General features: G+C 46.3%; 1 long non-coding RNA gene across 1 annotated transcript; it reads right to left on the reverse strand.

Annotated features, from left to right (window-relative positions):
- Positions 1-1,795: 1,795 nt before the first annotated feature.
- LOC118691521 (uncharacterized) lies at positions 1,796-17,764 on the reverse strand. Its single transcript, XR_004981021.2, has 6 exons — positions 17,489-17,764; positions 15,640-16,030; positions 14,741-14,836; positions 5,515-5,754; positions 3,290-3,475; positions 1,796-1,856 (listed from the first exon to the last, which is right to left on the reverse strand). It is a non-coding gene; the product is annotated as an uncharacterized LOC118691521 (long non-coding RNA).
- Between the last annotated feature and the right edge of the window lie 224 nt (positions 17,765-17,988).

A 17,988-nucleotide genomic window follows, 5' to 3' on the forward strand; every position in this document is an offset into this window, starting at 1 on the left:
CCATGATTCTGTGATTTCAATGTCTATTTAAGCCCTGACATGGAAGTGAAAGCAGCTCATGGCACAGTGGGGCAGGGTCTGTGTGCCCCTGGACGAACCCAGGTTATCTGAGGCAGCAGCTCCTCCCTGCCCTCCCCAGCTCTGCACACACAGCACAAGGAGCTCGTTAATTAAGGTTCCCAAGTCCCCTTGCATGGCTTTCAGAGCAGAGGAGAGGAGGCTCTCCCAGCTCAGCTGATTTATGGCATCCTCAGGGCATTTTGCTCATGTGTCCAGAGCCCAACTTCTCCTTTTTTTAAGCAATCCCAAAGCCTGACCTGTGATGGCCTCAGCGTTGTCCTGGCACTGCCCTGGTGTGCAGCTCCTGTCAGCCAGAGCCAGAAGAGGAAGCTCTGCTGCATTCCTGCACCCAAACCTACAGCTCATAAAATTATCAAATTTTACGGCTTTATCAAACCCCATCTGTAATTCCTTCAGCAAAATCGTTCTGGTTTTATTTTAAGCATAGGTTGTTCAAATTTTCAGTACCTTTTGTATTAATAATATTGAAATAAGTTAAAACATTTCTAGATAATAACCTGCAATAAGTTGAGTGTTCGTAACATCAAGCAAAGTTAAGTTTCACTATGTTTAGGTCTAAGCACTCTTAAGGTACATTTTATCACTTTGATATTCTGTCAAAATTGAGTTTATTATTCCTTTGATATTCCAAAATTGAGTTCATTCATTTCAAGTTTAAGTGCTGCTTAAGAGAAATTACCCTAAGTTTTGTTAAAAATCGTTTGTCTAAACTATATCTAGTTTATATTCTATTGGCTAGAGTAGAATACCTGGATATTGCCATCCCCTTCCAGTGCCATCCTTGGGCAGCTGTGGTTCCTCTGGAATGCCAGGCCACAGAGCCACAGAGCTGGCAGCTCCCCAGGAGAAGAGCAGGGAATAGTTTTATTTATATATATATATATATATATATATATATATATATATATATATATATATAATGTATATATTATATATATATTGTATTATTATATATAATATAATATATTATATATTATATATTACAATAATAATATTATATATATTATATTATATTATTATATTATAATATATTATTATATATTATAGTAAGTATTTATTATATATATTATATATAAATAAACATTTATTTTATTTTTTTTTTTTTTTTAATTTATTTACTAAAACATTACCTTATTCTAGGAAAAAAATACCAGTCTGGGAAAAAAAATACCCAGTTATTCCTCTGGGTAGGAAAAAAATACTTTTTTTTTCCCTAAAAATAAACCAGCCTGACAGAAATTAATGAGTTTATCAAATTTTTAAGGGAGTGACAAACTCTTAAGCTTAACTTAGCATCCAGTTTTCCCGTGGCTGTTTCTCAGCCCTGTTAGAAGCTGTAGATATTGGAGTGTGGAACAGAGATATTCCCAGATTTATGGTGAGCCTGACAATGATTATGTAGCCCATTGAGATGGAGTGGTGTGATTTAGTGGTTTGGGAGGCATTTGTCAGGCTTGATGAATGCATCTGGTGATTCAGGCAATGAAAATGTGAGATTTCCAGCCAGTGGCAGATAAAGGATGCTGCCTGACACATGGGGTCATGGCAGGGGCTATGGAAGGGGATAAAATTTTTATTTGTTTCTCATTTAGAGTTTTAGAGGAAGATGGGAAGGGAGATAAACTTCCTTCAGCTGAAGAGGCTGTGGAGAGGGTGTATCCTAATGAATATTTGGCTATTTTTGTGTCCTGGTTTCTCACCTGCCCCTGCTCACCTGCACAGGGCATCAGGTGGGTGCACTCAGGGCTCTCCAGGCTCCCCCAGCATTCCCAGCTCTGCAGAAAAACATGGAAATAGTGATTTTCTCATTTGCCTGCTGTAGAGCACACTAAGGTTTGATACAAGGCCAGCTGGAAATGAGAAATTGCCTTTAGATGGGTCCAAAATGTGGGCATTTTCTTAGACAAAATGAGTTAAAACGAGCTTTTGAAATTCCAGCCATATCCAGACAATTTACAGCTCATTTTGGTTTCAAGTTCCCAGACAGAAACAGCTTCTTAGGAAAACAAGGTATTTTGAGATGTGCTCTCTACTGAATTTGTACACAAATCCCAGAACCCCAGAATTGTTTTGGATTGGAAGAGACTTTAAAACTCATCCTATCCCACCCCTGCCATGGCAGGGACACCTCCCACTGTCCCAGATCGCTCCAGCCTGGCCTTGGGCGCTGCCAGGGATCCAGGGGCAGCTCCAGCTGCTCTGGGCACCTGTGCCAGGGCCTCAAGGAAAATATTTCCCATAATTGAATCAGGTATGAAACACCAGGCAAAGAGGACCCAGGCCAGAGGCTGTTCAAGGCAAAAAGGAAGGAAATTGAGGACCCTGTTGCTTCAAGAGCAGTGGAGAACAAGCCTTACTGCACTAATGGACATTTCTCAGTCAATTACATGCCAGTGCTGGTCCATTTTCCTGGAATGTTTTATTCTGAAGCTTTCAGATAGAAATGCTCAATTTTAACTAAGATATATCATTATATATATTTTTACCTTGTATTATTTAGGGTTTCCAAGGAAAATACATTCCATTCATACTCAGCAGAAGCAAAGCCATGCTCTGCTTAGAATCCCAAGCTCAGCTCTCACTTAACAAAACCAGCCTGAGCTGTGCTAGAGCATCAATCCATAGAGAAGTACTTAGGAGGAATAAATTGATTTTCTCATTGCTCTATGTTGGCTAAAAATTATTCGATTATGTATTTAGCTGCTAATGGAAACTCATTAGTAGATTTTCATTTCATGCTTGTTTGCACCTGCAATCCATTTTTCCCTGTCCAAAGCACTGTTTCATTTCAGTTCCGTGCTATAAATTTCCTTGCATATAAACTGATAAGCGTCAGCCAAAATTCAGTGTACGTGGTCTGAAATAGCTCAGGGCCATCTCTTTCACAACAGCATCGTTAAAGCAGCACATCCTGGTCTAACAGGGGGGCTGTTAACTCTGCATTTGATGGCCTAACTTGCCTCATTGTTTGCTCATTAACTTTGTTATCCTCGTTAGTGTCAGCTCCTTGACATTGTCCTGTTGGCTCCGGGCTGCCCCAAGCCCCACAAGGCTCCCTGGGCATCTTTTTAACCCAAAGGTGGAACAGTCCCACCTTCAGGGCCCCCTCGTTCCCACTCCCTGCTTTTCTGTGGGATGGAAGCTCAGTGATGTTCAGTCAAACCAAGCTCAGTGGCCTCTGGCTCTGTTTGGAGGGAGATGCTGTTACCTGTGGGAATAGCACCCAATTCCAGCCAAATCCAACAAAACCAGTTTGAATTCCCCCTCCTTATCCTTCTCCAGCTTCCTGATGGGTTCATGCCTTGGCATCTGCAGGAAGGGCAGCACAAGGAATCAGGCCCTGTGGCATTCACATTCTCTGAGCAGAGAGAGAATTCTCTCTCAGGATTTTTTCCTGGAGAAGCACAGAGAGAAGAAGAGAAAACCATTCTTACCTCTGTTCTCTGCTCCTGTTGTTTCTGCACATGAGGAATGTGTTATGGAGATTGTTTACCTGAAGGGATTTGTCAGTTGGATTCTGCTGAGGTTGTTTTGTTCCCTTGGCCAGATGGCTCAGAACTGAGTCCTGGCTGTCTCAAACAGTCGTGGGTTTTTCTTTAGTATTCTTTAGTGTCATTTGAATAGTATAGTTCAGTTCTCTTTAGTATAGTTATACTGCAGTATTAATGTCATATAGTAAAGTTTTAATAAAGGCCTTCTGAATCATGGAGTCAGATGCCAATTGTGAGAAATTGCTCCTCATGTCATAGTTTAGGAAGGTTTATTAAACCTTATAAAAAATACAACAGAAGACTGAATGAAGAAAAAAGGTTCTGGCACCAGGAGCAAGAGATTTTCCCTGCCATGTGCTCAGCCCCCTCACAATGGAGGTTTTTCCCTTTTTAACCCTTTAACCCATCCCAAAGTTCTGTCCATCAACCCTTTCTTTGCTGTCCAGTGGTGGAGATCTCTGCCTCAAATCCTGACTGGAGCTCAGGTGTTCCACAGTGACAAGCCAGCCCTCCCAGGAACATCACTATAAATCTATAAAACTTTTCTCAACCTATATCCATGATATTTGTCCATTAATTGTGAGAGTCAATCATGCATTACTCATCTATCACACAATCATTCCCAGATGCTGGGGTTACCCTGAACTCAATTAAGCCCTGCAATTCCCAATTCCTGCTTCCACCTCCCACCTGACCCTGCCCAGCTTGGGCTCAGCTCTGCCTTCCCTCTGCCCTTTCATCTCCCAGCTCAGTCCCAGCAGACCCCACACGAGGGGAAAGCAGAGCAGTCACCCTGATTTACCCATCCAATATCCCTTCAAGCATTCCCAGCTCGGTGCCAGAGCACCCTGGGCTGCAGCAGCACTGGATGGGCCGGGAAGGCTCCTGCTGGGAATAAGGAGGGCAGGGATCAGAGGTGCAGGAATGGCAGATGACCAGAGCCTGCTCACTATGAGCTGCTGGGCATTTTCTTTTGGAGTAACCCATGTCCAGGTTAGTGAAGCAGAACCTGATCATAATAATTATGTCACTCTTTGTTTTCATTGGAAGAAATTAATAAGTTGTTCAACTTCAGCAGAACTACTCTGAATTGATCCAAATATGAGAAGTGACTCTCGGTGTTGTGTACCAGCGCAGCCCCCACAGAGAAAAATGCATTTGCTGTAAAAATATCTATTTTATCAGGTAGCTCAAGCCTCTTGGGTCTGCCCGCATTCCCCACCCGAGTAACTGAGAGCAGGAACAGCTCTGAATGTGCTTGTTAAGTGGGCCTGATCAATACAAATCTATTTCTCAATTAAGTAGAAGATCCTGGTGTATGTGTATTGCCTGCAGGCCAAAAGAGTTCAGAGCAAAACTGGATTCCAGAATACAAAGTTGTGTTGTTTTTGCTCTGTCTTTTAAATGAGCTTTACCAGCATGCAACTGCAATCCTTGTGAACTCTGCAGATTAAATTTCCTTGCAGTAATGACCACTAGGAATTAGTGAAATGTTAATCTTCCCACCTGCTGTGTATGATTATACACGAGTCTAATCAACCTGATTACAAAAGAAAGTAATTTCTGCTTTTACAGGGTTTTTGTTGTTGTTGTCTGCTTTAGTTCTTCCTGAGGAGCTGTGAAATTCCTTACCCTGTATTTTAAAGCAAAAATAATGATGAAATTAAAATGTGTAAAGGGGAGCAATGGGGGCTGATAGTAATTGCTTTACAAGAGATACAGTAATTGATGCTCTGAGGATTTATTTGAAAGCATGGAAGTGAATTAGGAACCTGCTTTATCTGGATTTGCTCGCTCTGATGAAGTCACTGCGGTCTTTGTGTCTTGGTTTTCAGCTAAACTCTTCTTAATGAGAATGCTAATAATTACCGTGGCACTAAATTGTTTTAGGGACACAGGAGGATGGGAGCCACATTTTAATGTCATTTAAAGCCACACCCACCTTTCTGCTGCCAGCCCTGAAGGAGGAAATCCATCAGAGATTGGATCCATCCAACTCCTTGAAAATTCCAGCCATATCCAGACACGTGGGTGAATGTGAAGACAAGCTAAAAATCTACATCTGATTGTATTTCTTGGCTTAAAGCTTTGTTAAGGCTGGGCCCACCCACCTTGGGAGCAGGTACTGCAGCACAGAGAGGCTTTCCAAGTGACAAATCCAGGAAAATGAGTGTACAGACACCTGAAAATGCAAGAAATGCAGGGTAAGCCACATAGGGTAATAACGTTTGCCAGAGCCAACGTTATCCTGCTTTGTGCAGGCAGTCAAAGCCAGTTTCCTGAGCAGCCACACACCCCAGAACACCTGAACTCCACCCCTTGCACATGGAAACACCTGGGATAATCCCATAATATCCATCCACCTAATCCACATATGCCTGCCACTCACCCGAATTCCAGGCCTGGTGGGCACCACTGCACAGGCACGTTTATCATTCCCAGAGCAACGAGATGCCCAACGTGCCCCCAGTGTTGCCAGCAGTGCTGGGGTCTCCATGGTGACAGCGTGTGTCACATCCCTGAGTTACCTGAGTGATCATTGCCATCCTTTCATCTGATCCTCACTTTTCATCTCTGCCTCCGAGTGCAGCGGGCTCCTAATGGAGAGGAACTGACAAACATCCTCATATTCCTCAGAGGAAAAGCAATTCTTTTCTCATCTACACTCCTGCAACTGAATTCAAGCAACAGCTTTTGCAGGAAGAGCTGCTCGTGGAAGTCAGGAATTTGCCTTTGACACACACACAGAGCCAGCTGTACACTGGGCTGGAGGATGGCAAAAAGGCACCTTGCTAAAACATCCCCAAAAGCCTCTAAAGAAGCCTCTTTCTCCAAACCTGGGGCAGTCCCAGCTCTCCCTCACCCCCAGTTCTTCCCAGCCCCACTTCTCCCAGTGCAGAAATCCCAGAGATCACCTCTGCTCTTCCTCATTTCTGGCTATGGCACAGAAAATGAACCCAGGGGTGGCTGAACCCAGGCCTTCCAGGAGCTGCAGTCTGGAGAAAAATGCTCCTGGGATGTCCAAGCAATGTGTCACCTTGTGCAGGAGCTGTGGATGGGGATTTTGGAGGGTGCCACAGCCACAGCTCGGCCCAGCCAGAATCCCCTGGGCTGTGCCGTGGTTCCTCCCTCTCCCTCCTCCTCGTGCTCTCTAACTTTGCTTTTAGGAAAGCTGAGCATTTCCCAGCCTGGCTCGTTCAAATCCTCAACGCCTCAAACAATCTGGGTTCTCTCACGCTTTGGGTTGTACAGGAGTGTCCTTGGGAGAGGAACCCCCAGGCTGGGGAGGGAATTTTGGAGCTGGGAGACCCATAACCCAAGCAGGGCACCCAGCAAGCTCAGCAGTGTGAGACACTGGTGTGACAGAAATAAAGACCATTCCAATGGGGTTATCAGCTGTAAAACTGCTCCTGAGAACTCTGCAGGCCTGTGCTGAGGGCAGAGGGAGGCCAGCCTTGGTGAGTGTGACCTGAGGGGAGCAGGACTGATTGCTGTGCACCCACCCCCCAGTGCTGCATTTTGGGGTTTAATCTGTTTCTTATTGCAGAAATAAGTCCAAGAGATCACTGAAGTGCTGTCCCCAGCCCTCTGCAGTCCCCTGCTCCCCTCCCAGCACAGTCCCCGTTATCTAACACCTGGGAGGGGATTTAAAAGGAACTCTTCATCTCATTTCATACATTAGTGCTAAGTTTAGCTTCTGTAGGTAACAGTTTCTGTTTGAACTAATAAAGAGGTATGTTTAGAATCTCAGGGGCACACTCTCTGCTCGTTTGAAACAAATGAGGATTATATAAGGAGGAACAGGAGCTACAAATAGGATTCATAAAATAAATTGACTGTGAGCTTGCAGTGGTGTGGAGCCATTAAAGGTGACGAGTGGCCACAGCGTGTCCTTCCCCTGGGACAGCCCTGGGGACAGCAGGGCCAGGCCTGGCCAGGCTGGAGCACTCAGGGCCCTGCTCCTGCAGAGCCCTGGCACCACTGCCAGCTCCCCAGGGCCCCCCAAGCTCCACCTTGTGCCGTTTGTGCTGCCCCAGAGCAGCTCTGCCGCCCAAAGGGGCAAGGATGCTGCAGCAGAGCCTGGAGCTTCTGCACCCTGCAGGGAGCCCCCCGTGGCTCCTGATAGACCCCAAAAGCACAGCTCTGCCTCAGCTGGCCCGTGAAGTGCCAGTCACACTGTCCCAGGCCACCAGTGCCAGCCCAGAGCCAGAATGCTGTGACAAACCCAGGGCTGGCTGTGCCTGCTCCCCCTGCTCCTTCCAGCCCAGCAAACAGCGCTCCATGTACTGATCCCAAATGCTAAAATCCAACGAAATGCTGCAGAATCCATCTCAGGAGGTGGCTGGGATTCCTTGCAGGAGCCTGTCTGCTCCAGGGATGCTCTGAGACAGGGACAGGGCAGGGATTGCTCCACTGACTCCACCTGCAGCCCCTTGCTGCAGGATCACTTCCAGCTGCCACCCTGGAATGCCCAGTGCAGAACTGGAGCTGAATCCCTGTAGCTGCACCTAAAGCACCCCGTATTTCTGTGCATGTCAATCTTCTGAAATAGCTTCCACATGTTCTCCCATCCCAGAGTCATCTTCAGCCAGAAAGCACTTAGCTAAAAGAATTAAATTCAGTCCCCACCACAAAACCAAAGCTGAATTAGGCTCCGAGTGTCCTTTCAATTGCAAAGCATTGTAAAAACTCACCTGAGCAGTGCCATGTGAACAGAAAATATATAAACATTAATATATATCTATATAAATATATAACTATATGTAAATCTATACAATTCATATTAAAATATATAAATGTAAAAATATAAAAAATATAGGTTTATATAAAATATATAAAACATATTTATATATAGATATTTTAAATATATTTATATCTCTAAATATATAAATATACAAATATATAAAATGTATAAATATATTAAGTATATAAATATATAAATATATAAATATATAAATATATAAATATATAAATATATAAATATATAAATATATCCAGGAAGCTGCTGCAGGAGCTCTGCAGAGGAGCAGGACCTCCTGCACAGCCCTGAACAGGCAGCCCTGGATAGGCTCTCCTGGATGTGTCCAGAACATCCCAGCTGAGACCTGTGGAGCTGACACACACACACAGAGACTCCAGAATCAGCCAGCAATTCAAATAAATGGAAGTAAAACTTCTCCTGCACCTAATTAATGCCAGTACTTTTGGAAGCTGCTGGTGTTTCTGAGGGCTGCCCTGCATTCCCACACACTGCGTGGTGCTTGAGGAGCCACCCACCCTGCCTGGGCTCTGTGGGGCTGCTCACACCCAGATTTAGGAGCAGGAGCCATCACTAAATACATTTTCCAAAGGAACTGGGCCGTGCATGTGTTTTTTAGGTTATCCCACAGCACGAGCTGAGATTAAAATCTCCCTCTGGATTTCAGTGTCTGGGAGTCTCACAGCTCTCCAGACATTTCTTCTATTCAAAGAGAGCCCTGTCCCTGTGGATGCTCTTCTGTTCTCAGGTGTCACCTGCTCCTCAGAGCCACCCCTGTCACCGTGATATTTTCTGAAAAATCCTCTTTGCCCAGGATTTTCTCCAAGAGCCCAGAGCCCTGACTGCCCCACGCCAGGGCCTGAATTCCCATCCCAGCTGTGGAACCACATCCAAACTGACACAAAGCAGCACGTGGCACCTAAAATTCACCTGAACACCTGTGCACTCCCTCCCCCAAAGCAGGTGACCCATTTTCCACACGTTTTGTTGGAGCATTTCATTTTCCAGCCCTTCCTCCTGGAGGGCACAGCGACTTTTCCTACAGAAATGGGCTTGGTCTGCAGCCACCTGAGCAGAGCCATGGAACCTCTCCTCCTGCTCCCACTTCAGCTCCTGGCACCATCCCTGAGTGTTTGGAGAGCCCAGGATCTGCTCCAGAGCAAAGGCAGCAGAGCCTCTCCACACACAGAGCCCTGCTCAAACACATTTATGGGCTCTGAACGTGTGTTTGCAGCTGGAACCTCAGAGCCAAGTGCAGGGGGTTTATCTGGGGCTAACAAAAGCCTCGTGGCATTTCCTGGATAGAATGGAGGCCGAGTTTAGCAATTATTCATATCCTCACACACATTCTTGCAGGCAGTGGAGCTGACTTGGCAGACTGGAGCTAATTGGGTTTACAGTAGAGTGAAGCTTTGATTGAAGTGCCTCGCTTAAAAAAAAAAAAAATATTCCACATCCCCCCACACCCCTGCTAACATTACTCTGGAGCATGTAAAACAACCACCCCACATCTTAGCAAAGGAGAAACGCAGGGATTTTTATTGCTTTACCAAGCAAAGACCCACAAGTGAATAATCCTGAATGTTTGATGTGCTGTATTCTGATCCATAATTCAGCGGCGGCACAACGGCTGCATGTGCCTGACATTTCTGCTTTTGAAGTTCATGAAACCCCTGCAGTCACCAAGGGGAGGGATCCTGCCTGGGGAGCCAAGGTGGGCACTGAACAAAAGGTGGGAAGAAAAAGATTCCAAAGCTAATGCACAAAAACCTTGGAGAATGTAAATGAATGTAGCCTCGAGTTTACCGAGTAAATAATTCAAATTCTACCGGGGTGATTTATGAAAATAAAAAGACATATTTAATGAGCCCAGCAGGCAGCAGGTGCTTCTACTTTAACATGTGAAAGGCAAAAATCAAAAGGCAGAAGCTTTTTCCTGTTTCATGGTCGCAGTTTAAAATAAAAGCCCTTCCCTGCACTTCAGGGATGTGCTGAGCTCAGCAGTTTTGCTGCTCCTAGGAGGGTCCTTTGAGTGCTCCCATCATCACCAATTCCACACAGCCACATGGAGAACCCTTCCAGACCTTCTGGGCAGACCATGGGCAGGGACACCTTCCACCATCCCAGGTGTCCCCTAGGCCCAATGTCCAACCTGGCCTGGGACACTTGAGGGACCCAGGGGCAGCCCCAGCTGCTCTGTGCCACTGAGGGGTTGTGTCTGGTTATGTAGGGCTGAACTGAGCCGTGACCTTGCAAAGAGTGAAATCCTCTCCTGAGGTTATTTAGTGCAAGGACAAGAGAGGGAGGAGTGGCATGGCCAAGGTGGTTTCTCCCTGGAGAGCCTTCCCAGGTGTCTGAGAGCTGAATCCCCAGGAATGCTCCACAGGCCCCAGGCAAAGGCAGAGAGCTGCTTCCAGGGAATTCCCACTCCCACACCAACCCACAGCACAGGAGATCAGCCCTGAGCCCCTCACAGCTGTGCCACATCCTGCAGAGGGGGTGGCAGCAGGCAGGAGCTCCCTGAGCAGGGGACAGGGACATCCATCACCAGGTGCCACCCCTGACTCTGGGGATGCACGGCCACCACCCTGTGTCACCCACAGCTGCTGCCATGGCAACTGGAAATCATTAAAAATAAATAAACCCATTTTTATGACACAACTCATAGAGTGCCTGGCTTCTGCCAGGAGTTTAAATTTGGCCTGTTTGGCTAATTTGATGGGATGCCACGAGTGAGGGCCTGATTTGAAACCACAAGTCATTTTTCTCCTTGGAAGAGTGGATAACTGAGTCTATTAATCCAACAATACATTTAAAGCTGAGTTATTGTGACAAGGGACTTCCATTATCCATTTCATCGAGTTGCAAACTGTCAGAATAAATCTCAGGGGGCTCAGGAAAAAAAGCTGCCTGCCTTTGTTGGCTGTTTTTATATGCCACAACAGTTTAATTTGGTTCACTTTAACTCATGATACTGTACAACTGTACAGGGGGAAGCTGACGGGGAACCTACTACAGAAAATGGCAACTTTATGGTCCTCAAAGTTGTTTTTTTTTTTAAAAGCAGCCAGGACAGTAAAGTTTGACCACCTTGACATTGACTTCAATGACCCTTTTCCTTACACATTTCAGTTTTTAACTATAAATGGTTCTCCCTTTGGAATGAACATTTGCAAATTAAAAAGTGCTTTCTTAAAGCTCTGGTTTTATGTTGCAAAACAAATTGACTTAACCAATTAAAACTCATATAACCAGAAATGAATCAACATAAAGCATTAAAAGGAAGCAGGAGTATCCAGCTTAAGATGTCAAATTGGAATTCAGAAGGTGGGATTCAACTTTAGGGCTCTACCAGTGACTTAACTGCAAGGCAACTCCTTCTCCCACCAGTTCTGCAGATGATGGTAATTCCTAATTATCCGTTATTTGCTTGGTTTTGTAATTAAAGCTTTTCTAGAAGAAAATTATTAATTGATCTAACTGGGAACTGGCCATGAATTTGGGAGTGCAGAAAGGTTGAAGCTGCAATGGAGGAAAAGGAAGGAGAAGGAAGGGGAAGGAAGGGGAAGGAAGGGGAAGGAAGGGGAAGGAAGGGGAAGGAAGGGGAAGGAAGGGGAAGGAAGGAGAAGGAAGGAGAAGGAAGGGGAAGGAAGGGGAAGGAAGGGGAAGGAAGGGGAAGGAAGGTGAAGGAAGGAGAAGGAAGGGGAAGGAAGGGGAAGGAAGGAGTGTCACTCAGGGCCTGAAAAGCAGCGATGGAAAATTCCCAGTGAATTCCAAGCCCCGTGTGCTCACACCCAGCAGTGAGGGAGGAGGTGACACCATGCCAAGAGCTACCTGCAGAGTTTGTTTTCCATCTGTCCCCACAGCTGCAGCCCTGGCCAGTCCCCCACGGGATGGGACCTTTGAGGTTTCTCCTGCAGCACTGACACTTTAACCCCAGGCCAGCACTTGGTTGTCAATTATTCCCCTCAAGTTTCATTTCAAAGCTGCTGTGAGCTGCAGGAAGCCCAGAGAGAGGCAGAGGAACGTGCACAGCAACACCCCCACCCTCTAATTGCAGCCTTTACAGAGAAATATTAGTTTTGAGAAGTGAATTTTAAAGGTTTTTAAGCAGTGCTCAACGCTGGCTGCGCTCCCATGCAGAACATGCAGAAGTTCAACACCCAAGTGCACTGGAGGGGAAAAACAAGGAAATCAAACTCAAAGGGAATCAAACTCAAGGAAATCAAACTCAAGAGGGAATCAAACTCAAAGGAAATCAAACTCGAGAGTTTCTGGAGGGCAGATAAACCCTGGCTGGGAGGCAGCAGAGTCCCAGCTCTGGGTCTGGAGTGAGGTGGCATTGATGGCACTGGGGAGGCTCTGCCAGGGCTTTCCTGGGGATTTCCTCTGGCTCTCAGCAGCTGCAGCTCCCTGAGCCAGGGAGCCCAGCCTGGAGGGACACACAGACCTGTGGCTTGCAGCCTTGGAAAGGAGAAGGGGCTGTGCTCTGGGTTGAAATCAGTATTTTGGCCAGTCACAGCGCATAAAATATCTCACTTCATACAGCCAGGGGCAAGGACAAAATGAAAAAATCTGTCTTATGGTCCTTTACATCTTGGATTGATTCTTTAAAGAGGATTGGCTAAGAAATAAACATTGTGACTTCAACTGCTTTTAATTCCACCCTCTCAGCACTATTGCTGTGAAACAATGCAAACTCCAATTCCTGCTCTTCCCCAAAGTCATCATTTGGTCTCAGGAGGTGGTCGGCAGCTCAGTACAAAATGTCAGTGTCACAACTTCACAGCTCCAGCCCGCTTTTGATCAGATCTGGGGAGTGAGGAGAGAGGCAATATGCTCCTTCCTTTACTGTCACCACAGAGTATTCATTAGCTTTAATTATTTTTTAGGTTCTAGGGGGAGCCATTAAAAAAATTAATCACAAATGGAAGGAGCAGCAGCCGTATGTGGCCATAAAAAGACAATAAAGCATTTTAGGATCCACATTTGTTATGATTTACACTCTAAACAGGACCAGAGGTAGCATATGGTGATTGCCATAAAGTACATTTATTATAAAAACACAGAGATTTATCTCCCAGCTTGGTTGGATGCAAGAAGTTACATTTACTTTCACTGATACTCATATTGTTGTAATACCAGAACTGGGCTGGGGGGGAGGTTGTACCAAGCCAAACCTCAGCTTGTTTTTCCTACAGATCCATCCTTGAGCTGACTGCTTTCCACTGGTTCCAGCTGAGCTGCTCAGGCCTGGATGCAGGAGGGGTTTGGACACAGGTCAGCTCCTGCTCTGGGGCACCAGGTGTGTCACCAGCTCTGGGCCATCTGTGGCTGACAGAAGGGGCCACCTCTGACTCCAGCACGGGGCTCCACGAGCCCAAAAGGACCCTCCCATCAGCTCAAGGTTTGCTTTAATTTCAGCATCTCAAGCCCAGGAAATATCTAATTAATAATGATAAACAGGGTGTAGTTTTTACTGTAAATAAGAGAAATAATATGGAAAATTATCCTCTCCATTTGTTCTTGCTGGCTGAACGCAGGGAGGAACATCAGAAAAAGCAGTAATTTACAGCAGAGGCACACCTCCACGAAGGGGGCACAATATTATGGGGTGTTCCTGTTAAAATCTGGAAATCGTGACATTTTAACACCTTGAGGAGAGGACAGGACCCACCCATTGTCCCCCATTGGGGACATGGTGACACAGGGCTGGCTGGACCTGCCTGAATGCCAACATCAGTCCCTGGTGCAGCACAGAACCCTGCTGGATTTCAATCCTGACACCCACCAGGGGAGAGGCTCAGGGAACAGCCAAGTTCTGCTTCCAGGGGCTCTGAAGTGAATTTTGAACTCAGCACTAATGGACTCAATATGGAACTGCCTCAATAAATAACCAGGAATAAAGGAGTGCTGGATGGCAGTGACCTCTCCGCCTTTATTTACTGTCCAATTCAATATTTTTAATTCTCCCAATGCAATCCAGAGCAACCCACACCAATATCCCTAAATGTCAGCAGAGGCACAATCCCTGCAGGCAGGAGGAGGCTGCTGCTGGGGCAGGGCTGCTCTTAGGGAGGCAAAGCCAAGGCTGAGAGCAGGGACAGGGACTGTCTCACCCCTGCCTGTGCTTCAGGATTAAACCATCACATCTTCTGAGGGGTTTTTTTTTTCTGAAATAAAAGTTCCAGTGCTGAGGGTTCCCCTGACAGCCCCTGTGCTGCTCCTCCTGGCTCTGCAGCCTCCTCCTTTCCCTCTCCAGTCTGGTCGTGTTTGAAGTCTGGGAGACAAAAAGGTCAAAGTTGTAAAATAGCTGCGGTCTCCTCCTCCTTCCCTTCCCTGCAGCTCAAGGGAAATGCAAGGATTGAGCTCCCAGTTCCTCTAAAGGAAAGGTAATTGTTCTGCTCACCCTTTCCAGGGAGGCAGGAACCACATTCCCACCCAACAGCCAGCCTCTCCTTGTCCTGCACTGAACTTCTTCATGCTCGGCTCTGCTGACACTCAGCTGCAGACAGAATAATGGATAGAGATAAAAAAAAATCACTTTTAGCCTCTCCTCAAAAAAAAACCCTTCACACACAGACAAACCAACAAAAAACCTTCCTTAAAAATGGTCAAAATCACCACCAGGAAGAGCTGAGGATGACCAGCACTTCCTTCAGCCCACACCTGCTGCTCCTGTGAGTGCTGTGAGGCTCCTGCCTGGTGCCAGCACAGACCCAGCACTGGAACACACAGGGCAGAGCCCAGGCTGACAGGGATCCCTGTCTCCAGTGGAATTCCAGTGCCTGTGGAGAGCAGGGAGTGACAGGATTGGGGTATTTATTTCAATTAAGTAGGTATAAAGCATCGGATCTAAACAGAGCTGAAGGCAAGGGATTTGGTTATTTAGACTTATCCTGCCTCAGAATTACACTGGCTCTATAGTTCTGTATTGTACTCAGACATTATATGGAATTAGTCACAACAGGGAGAAAGAATCAATCAGTCCTGGCTAAGGAATTGAGATAATAATGACTCATTTGACGAGATTGCTCTGGAAAATTAATAATGACGGTGGTAATTACTGACCTGGGATGGCTGCAGTGCTCATTATTCTCCTTTTGCTCCCTTGAATGTTAAGTATTATGAAGACATTTGTTGGGGAGTTTTATCTGAAGCTTTTTATCACAGCAAGGGCTTAGAGGTCTGAGGTGTTACCCTCCCTGGGAGGGCACCCCAAACCCACTGCAATGTTTGATCTATGGAATATAAAACATTGGTTATTAAGGGTTAATAACCTGTGCCACCTCTGCAGCCTTTGCTCACCTGCATCCAGGAGCTGCCCTGCTCCTTTGGGAGGTGCCTCACAAAGATCTCCCTGTTTCATGAACTGCTCTGTCACCCCAGTGCCAGAGATCCGTGCTGAAAACAGCTGAAATCGGCTCCTTTTCCAGCCCCAGAGCAGCAGCTCCTCCCCAGGACCGGTGATGCTGAGGCCAGGACGCACCTCCAGCTCATCCAGGGCACCTCGGGGATGGGAAATGTGCTTTGACACTCCCACGGGGAGAGATTGGCTCTGAAGAGCCAGGAGTGAGTAACGAGGAGGCAGCTGAGCTCTCAAGCAGCTGCTGCACACCCCAGAGTGCCTGCAGGACTCGTTTGTGTTTGAAGAGGCTCTGCAGAGGGTTCCCCTTCTGCTCAGCAGCAAGGCAAGGTCCTGGAACAGGCAGGAGAAGGAAAAAGAAGTTTTTATTAATGTTGAAGGGAAATAAATTTCTAGATTTCTAAACATGGCTGAGGTTTCTCACCCCCTGGACTGAGGAGTTTTAAACCCTTCTTCAGCTTTACCAATTATTCTCATTTCTCTGCCAAATTCTTTGTCCCCAAATGGCTTTTGGCCTGGCCCATTGCTGCACCTGGATGACAAAAATCCAGCCCCACAAACTGAGCAATACAATTCTACTTGAAATCCCAGTTTTGATTTTGAACCTCTTTTCCCCCATTGCCAGAACAGGTTCTGGAAGGAGGAAACTGGAATCCATCAGGAGGATACTGGAATCCATCCCCCAGAGGAAGTGGGATTCGGGCTGTGGCTCCCCAGGGTTGGTGCCTCACAATCCAGTGGTTTTATTAATTTATTTAATTAATGCAGGTGCCTCATGATCCAGTGGTTTTATTAATTTATTTAATTAATGAAGGACTGAAGCCACACACACACACACACACGGGCTACATTTGCTGTGTTGGCTCTGTCCACTGCCTGAATATCTAAAAAATAACCACAACTGGAGCTCACTTTTAGCATTTCTCAGCAGATTTCACAGTATTTAAGAGATAAAGTCAATGAAATTAAATGAGATGTGTCAACTCAACAGGAACTCAAGAATTACAAAGATTTTACAGCCTTTAACCCCACAGCACAAGGTGAACAGAGACCTGTTCCCAAAGCCAGCAGGTCCATCCCTGCCCTGATTCCAGCCCCACAGGAAACCACTGCATTTCCTGAAGGATTCACAGCTTTCCCCAAGAATTTGGAACACCATCCTGCTGCATAGTGAGCTCTTCTGAGCACCAGGATGGATGCTCAAACACTCCTCCCCATCGGTGCTCCCAACAGGAGGGGATTTATTGTGCTGAATGCTGAGAACTGGCCGAGGAGGTGGGAAATCCATCAGTGTGAGGCCAGGGGTGCAGAGGCTGCTCTGCAGCACAGGTGCAACGCATTAAATCTCAGCTGTGCTCAGCCAGGACTGGAACAGTCACTGACAGAGTCCCCTCCACCTGAGGATGTCACCTGTGAGCACATTTCAAGAGCAAGCCCAAATTTAGTGCCCTTGCCATCCTGCGTGGCTCCAGCACTCCAAATGATCCATGTCTACTCCTGCACTGCCTTCTCCAGAGTGAACAGAGGCACCAAATTTCTGTTCACAAGTGCAGGCAAGCTCAGAGAGTTAATTATTGTAATTACCCATTGAACAGGCTCCGAATGCTAATCTATTATAAAGTGGCCTGTTAATTGGTGTTAAACTGCCATTAACCTGCCATTTCCCATGTTTCCAGGCTGACCTGGAGCACAGCACCGTGGAAAACCCAATCCATTTCTCATTCCTGGCAATCACCGAGTGCCAATTTGAAGCAGAATTAGAAAAAAAGAAAATTAAAAAAATCTACATACCTGGAATTGGAATTATTGTAACAAAGGGAAACATCATCCTGCTGCTTTGGATTCCAGTCTTGGACAGTGCAGGACCCCAGTTGTCCATGGTTTTCCATGGAATGCTTTGTGCCATGTTCCCTCTGCAGTGTCTGTGCTCTCTGCAGGAATTGGGCTCTGCCAGGCTGGACTGGCACTGCCAGTGATGCCCTGTGCAGGCTGACCTGGAACAGAGGCTGGGCAGAGCTCCAGAATAAAGCAGGGATTTATTCAAAGCATCTCCTGCATGGATCCACCTTGGGCAGCACAAGAGCCCAGCCAGGGCTGCACCCAAGATGAACCAAAATGGCCCCAAAATGAACCCAAGATGGACCCAAAATGGCCCCAAAATGAACCCAAGATGGACCCAAAATGGCCCCAAAATGAGCCCAAGATGAACCAAAATGGCCCCAAAATGAGCCCAAGATGAACCAAAATGGCCCCAAAATGAACCCAAGATGGACCCAAAATGGCCCCAAAAT

This window comes from Molothrus ater, chromosome 11 (genome assembly GCF_012460135.2).
Source record: "Molothrus ater isolate BHLD 08-10-18 breed brown headed cowbird chromosome 11, BPBGC_Mater_1.1, whole genome shotgun sequence".
Taxonomy (NCBI): domain Eukaryota; kingdom Metazoa; phylum Chordata; class Aves; order Passeriformes; family Icteridae; genus Molothrus; species Molothrus ater.